The sequence below is a fragment of the Equus przewalskii genome, chromosome 1, assembly GCF_037783145.1.
Source record: "Equus przewalskii isolate Varuska chromosome 1, EquPr2, whole genome shotgun sequence".
Taxonomy (NCBI): domain Eukaryota; kingdom Metazoa; phylum Chordata; class Mammalia; order Perissodactyla; family Equidae; genus Equus; species Equus przewalskii.
In genome coordinates, this window is record NC_091831.1 from 167,290,313 (window position 1) to 167,296,945 (window position 6,633).

At 38.4% G+C, this 6,633-nt stretch overlaps 1 long non-coding RNA gene across 1 annotated transcript; it reads left to right on the forward strand.

The window, feature by feature from the left end:
• Positions 1 to 535: 535 nt before the first annotated feature.
• LOC139084701 (uncharacterized) lies at positions 536 to 2,829 on the forward strand. The gene is made up of 2 exons (XR_011542322.1): positions 536 to 602; positions 2,073 to 2,829. It is a non-coding gene; the product is annotated as an uncharacterized lncRNA (long non-coding RNA).
• Positions 2,830 to 6,633: the final 3,804 nt, after the last annotated feature.

The following is a 6,633-nucleotide window of genomic DNA, read 5'->3' on the forward strand; positions in this document are numbered from 1 at the left end:
GAAGCCCACAATTTGGGATTTCTAGGATGGGGGAGTCGAAGTGGGTTCTTTGATTGTGGGATTTCTTTTATTATTGTTGTAGTTTGGGGAGGGAGTGGCAAGGAAAGAGAAAATGTCTCTAAATTAGAAGGCATTGCCTGCCTCTGACTTTTTGAATTACCTCTAACTTAGAGATTATAATGTGTTTATTTTCCTCTTCCGAGAAGAGAGGGGTAGTGATTGCCTCCATCACTCTCTCCCTCTGCTCCCTCTGCTGTCGAGGGGCCAAGAGCTCATTGAGGTCAGTTCCACTGTGCTCAGTCTCGCTTCAACACTGATGGCGAAAAGAAAAGAAATAACACATTAACTGCAAAAGAGTTGGGAACCCCTATAAGTCCAACCTAATAAACATCCAAGACTTGTTGGGCCTGTCACTTGACGTTTAGACAGAAATGGCTATTGTTGTATTTCTAGAAATCAAAGGAAACATCAGATCCTTTGCAAACAAGAAAACTGCATAACATTTCAAATACCAGTTAAGTGCCTGTATTTATAGGTAGTGTTCCCTATTTCGAAGCTAACCCTGCAATTCCTTTGGAAAGAGGTTCTGACAGAGCTAACAGGTCTGTAAAAAAATTTTTTAAATATATATATATCATTTTTAAATGATGCAGAAATTTCCTTTCATTCTTTCAATAATTTGCAGTTGGAATTCATAATTTTAGCAGTATTTCTCACATGTAATGCCAAATTTGGTAACACCTATTTAAAGTGCATTGTAACATGTGTTTAAGATACATTGAGCTCTTTGGAGAAAAGGTGCTATAGAAATCTAATAAATAATAAGTAGATGATTGACAAAGGATAATATTAGGAGCTCATTTTTGAAACTTTATAAAAATACATGCACTTGAGTCAATTCTCAGCTAGACAATCTCTTTGGCAGGTAATGTGTAGGGATCCCACATGCCCCAGATTTTAAGGTTCTAGCATATGGGAAGAAAAAGGTCGTGGCCTACAGAAGCTCATTCTGAGAATGGAATAGTTCTCAACAAGAATCCAAGCAGGAATCCCAATTTTGGCCTTGACAATGCATTCACTTATGCTATTTGGAATGTGAAAGAAATTTGAAATATATAAAAAGTAGAGTTATAAAGGGCAGCTGGATTCAACCACATGGCCAAATTTGAATCAGCAAACTGACATTCTCTGAGATAACACACATTATGTCCTTTAAAATTAAGAAAGGAAAACAGGAGCCAAGTATCATTACTCATTTGTTATTTTGTGAGCTGGTTAAACTCAAGAATGCATAATTTTCTGGTTATAATGCAAACTAAGGAAGGACGAGCGCCAAATATAAACAATCTCCACCTTCTGGAGTAAAATATATAGCTATCCAGAGCTTTGATATGATTATGAAAAGAGACCAGACGCTTTGATTCTTGGCTGCTACAGGACCTGCCTTGGCAACCTATAGGTTGATCAGCAGAGAGGTAAAGATAAGTCTAAGAGACTTAAAAGATGGAAATAAAATGCTTTTTTTTTTCAATTTTAAATAAGCAGAAGAAGGGACAAGCTTATCTTAAGCAAAGTAAGCTGATAAGGGTGCAGAAAAAGCTTTCACCAGAAATCAGTGTACTATCATTTAAGCTAAAGCATGACATTTGAACCTTCATGTAGAAACATGAGTTTCTAACGCATTAGGCTTTGGGGTTATATATTAGACAAGTTCTTACGTTCCTTTTTTATTTTTCTTTGGTGATTTTGTTGCCCACTCGTTGGTAATATGTATCCCCAATCTACACACACTGCATTTATAGCAATTGATTAATATATGTATTTTGCAGAGATGTTTTATGTAAACCGATTAAATACCATCCTTAACACATGACTTCCAAATTTGGAACAAATATAGAAGTCTTGTTTATGCTAATGTCATTTGTTATTTTGAAGTTGCCCTGATCATTTAATTTCCCTGTTTGCTGGAGTTGGAAACATTTTACATACTACCACAACATGGATGACTTGATTTTGCAATATCTTATTTTCTTATTCTAAAAGTGTAATATAATGTATATTCCTTCCTAAAGAGAGAGAGTCGGCCATCTTGAGACCATGAGGAAACAAGTTTAAGAACCAAGCCAATATAAAGGATGGGGAAGCAGAGAGAAGGAAAGAAGCCGGGTCATCATTGACATTGTTGTGCTCTGAACCAACTCAAGAATTGTCCCCTACCCGTGGGCCTCCTCTTATATGACATCAGTAAACCTTTTTATTATGGCAGTTACTCTTTACTTAGGTATTCTACTTTTTGCAGTAGAAAGCATCAGAACTGATACAATAGGATTTGGGGTTTCAAAACCCTAATCCCTAAAAGATTCTCAGCATAAAGTTTATACCAACAGATTTGGAAGCAAAGATCAAAGCCAGTTTGATCTAAAAACTGATTCCTTGGGGACAAAGACAGAGAAGAGTAAGAAACTTAAGACATCAGTGTTTTCTGAGAAGAGGGCCTACTCCCTGCTTAACTCCTATCCTAATCTTAGAGGGGAGAGGGAACAAGAGAAAGTCCAGTTGCATGTTTCTTGAGAGTAGATAGAAGTAGTCGAGAGAAAGCCAAGCCAGAGTGCCTTGTGGTCTGGATCAGGAGGGTATAGCCATTTGAATGTACAGTAGATGGAGACCAGACAGGAATGGGGAGCCTCAGGGATGCAGCCTGAGCAACTCGGGACCAGACACATCGCCCACCCGACCCCCGCCAGCATCAGTACTTCATAACTTGCCTGGAATCTACACACAGCCCTCTGGGGGTGTGGGGGTGGAGGGTAATAAACCTGATTGACTAAATTTACTTTCTCATAATATGAGAGCTAAAAATAGAAATTTTAGAAAAATAAGGATGTCCAGACTTGAGATTATGTTTTGACGTTTATACTCACTACTTAATTAATTAGTTAATTGCTGGTAGTAACGATATAATACCAGTTCCTAGTAAAGAAGCTCACAGTCTAACAGAGAAGGCAGGCAAGCAAATAGTTGAGTATGATAAGTGAAGTCTTTGATAGATAAATATTCAAGATGACCTGATGGCACAGAGTGGGAGTAGGGCTGGGGAGTACAGCTCCAACTGAGTTTTGAAGGACAGAAAACAGTTAACCACAGATGGTGTGGAGAAATGGTGAGTTAGGTTTGGGTTGTTGCATCTGAGGGATGACTTTTGTTTAAGATCAAGGAAATTTGAACATGTCTATATGTCATGGGGAACAAGGCAATAGAGAAGTGGAGGGTGAGGAGAATGGCTACAAATGATGGCCTGAGAGCCCTGAGGAGGCAGAAAGCAAAGGAACACGGATCGTGGGCCCAGAGCTTGCCCTTGGCCAGGAATAAGGATGTTGAAAAGGAGACAAAGACAAGAGTAATGCAAATACATATGCATATACATATACACATGGGGAGGGCTGAGTGAAGTTAAGAAAGTTCATGCTTGATGGCCTCTATTTTATATGAGAAATAGAAGTTAATGATCACTTTTTGAGGGTAAGAGAGGCAGACCAAAGTCTTAATGAGGGGAGTTACATAGCCAGATTTGTATTTTTTTAAAAACTCTGTCTGGTAGAGATTCAAGGAATGGATTAAAGAGAGAAGATCAGAAAAGACTAGAAGCTGAGTGACCCCTTAAGACATTATGGGAGTCATTCAAGGAAAGAATCTTGAAATCCTGAATTTCACAGTGACAGTAGAAGGGAATAAAAGGAATCGTTTCCATAGATATTTATAAGCCAAATCATTCTAAGTGCTTAGATATAAGCAATGAGGGAGAAAGAGGAGAGGATGATACCCAGGACTGAACGTTTGGCTTATTAGAAACCTCAACAGGAAGAAGGAGATGTTTATGGGAGAAGATAATGAGCTTAACTTTGAATGCATTGAAATATAGATACAGATATTAACCAGGTAATGAATTTAGACAAAAATTGATGTAGATATAGAAGGTAATTGGATTTGTGGATCTGAAGTTCAAGAGAGAAGGTCTGACCTAGAGAAAGAAATGGGGGAGAAATCTGCTTCCATAACAGTGGTGGTTAAGGGCCAGCCTGGTGGCACAGCAGTTAAGTTCACATGCTCTACTTCGGCAGCCCAGGGTTTCCCAGTTCAGGTCCTGGGTGCGGACCTACACTGCTTATCAACCCATACTGTGGCAGGCGTCCCACATATAAAGTGGAGGAAGATGGGCACAGATGTTAGCTCAGGGCCAATCTTCCTCAGAAAAAAAAAAAAGAAAAGAGGAAGATTGGCGGCAGATGTTATCTCAGGGATAATCTTCCTCAAAAAAAGATAATAATAATGGTGGTTAAAACAATGGGCATAAATGAGATCAAGTTGTATGAGTGTGTGAAGAAGACATGTTATGGCCTTTGTTTTTAATCCATCCCTGTAGTTCACCAATTTGATAACCTTCACTGTCTTCAATGATTCCTAAATATCTATCTTACATTCTCACTTTGAGTTAACATTATTTCCTCTCATTTGGCGTTCATAGTAGTCAGGGAAGCCCCAAAAAGCCCACACAGTCCATGGGAACTAAGATACACTATAAACATGTTCTGTTATCATGAATTCATTAGTTATATTGTATAATGAAAGCTTTAAGACTACCAAATGAATGCTTCTTTAGTAACAGAAAGTATGCTAAACTAAGAGAATCCTCTTTTGTCAGCTCTGATGCTAGTTGTAGCATATTGAATAAATTTGTGCAATTTCTTGTTACCAATTTTAATATCCTATTATGAATACAGTACAATGTTTCAGTTTATCCTTTTAAAATCATCTTACATACACAAATGCACATACACATGAAATCACCAAAAATGTCTTTAACTCGTTTTAATGCATATACTACAATGCATAAATGAATATATTTCCATTTTTTTGCTTCAGAAAGCCAAAAGGTCTGTTTTTCCCGTAATATCTCATAAATGACCTTAGTACTGACCCAAATATAACCTACTAATTACCCTCTGTGTGCCTCCCAGGCCCTGATTAGTTGTAGTTAGCTTTTGTGTGAGACTGTGACTCTACTCTGGAAATCTTCTGTATAGCTCGTAATTCCCGGTGGAAAAAAAAATTGCTGTGACCTATACAGTTAGAGAAAAGAAAACACAGCTACACTTTTCCAAAAGCAGAACAAAGCAGTGAAATAACATACCTTTCACCAGGGACTTGGTATTATCTGAAACCCTATAATCCACAGCCCATTCTGTTTCTTCAATAGGTTGGGTGAGTTCAGTGGGCGGGTCGGAGAACTAATCAATTTTGAAACAGCATCTGCAAAAATAGATAATGTTCATCTAAAGGGCAACCTAGTCATAAAGTCCCACAGGGGTGAGTAAATAAACACATGGGCTTTGTGTAAAGGGGTTCCCCAGGATGGAACGGCAATGCAGTATTGGCAATGCGGTATTCCATCAATACCATCAAAAGAATTTATTAAGCACCAACCTTAGGATGAACTATGTGATTTAACTGACATGGTTCCTGAACTCCTAGAGTTTATTATGTAATCCAACTTCCACACCCGTAATGGAACTTAAGAACATAAAACTCATTGGATCCAAAACTTTTTCTCCCAAATTTCTTTTTCTCCAATGTTTTCTATGCTGGTTAAGGAATCTAAGGCAACCAAGAGTCCTCTCTCTTCCTCATCTCCTGTAACCAATGCATCTTTAAGACTTGTTGGTTCAACCTCCTAATTATGCCTTGAACCATTCATTCCTTTTCCTTCAACTCTATAGCCTTCACCCTATTTGCTAAGACTATTGCAATATCAGTTGCCATGAATCCCCTCCTCCAATCTATCCCCGACACTGCCACTGGAGTGATCTAACATTCGAATTTCAGTATATCACTCATCTGCTCAAAATCCGCAAAAACCTCCCAATCACCTCTCATGTTAAAAATCTCTACTTCTTATTTTTTGCTTCTCCTACTTTTCTTTTAAGCCTCAACTCAATTGTAACCTTTTTGTAAAGGATTCTCAGATTCAGTCAACTATTCATTCTCTCAACTGATATTTATCAAGCACAAACTTCATGTTATGCGTGGTGCTAGCACTGAAAATCGAGTGGCGATATATTCCTGGCCTCACAAAATTTACAGGAAAGACAATGGCAAGAAAGACAATGAAATAACAGTGAAGTGTGATGACTATTGTGAAGAACTAACCTGGGTACAGACAATAAGAAGAAAGAGCTCCAGGGACCCTCAATATTTAAGGTGTGGGCGGAGGAAGAAAGGTTTTCAAAGGACTGACCAATAAGGTGGGAGAGAATGTGTTGCCTTGGAAAGCCAAAGGAGGAAAGTATTTTGAAAAGAAAAGAATGATTTAAAATATCAAATCCTGCCAAGAGGTCAAGTAAATAAGGACTGAAGATTATCGTGGAATTTAGCAGAGGAACTTGAAAGCAGTTTTGGTGGAGTGATAGAAGCAAAAGCCAGCATGGAGTGAGTTGAGGAGGAAGAGGTGAAGAAACGGAGACAGCAAATGTAGAAATTCAGCTGTGATGGAGAGAGAGGATTTGGTAATTAGAAGGAAATTGAGGATTGAAGGAGACTCCCCCAAAGGTCCCATGCGATTTGTACCTCCGTAATAAC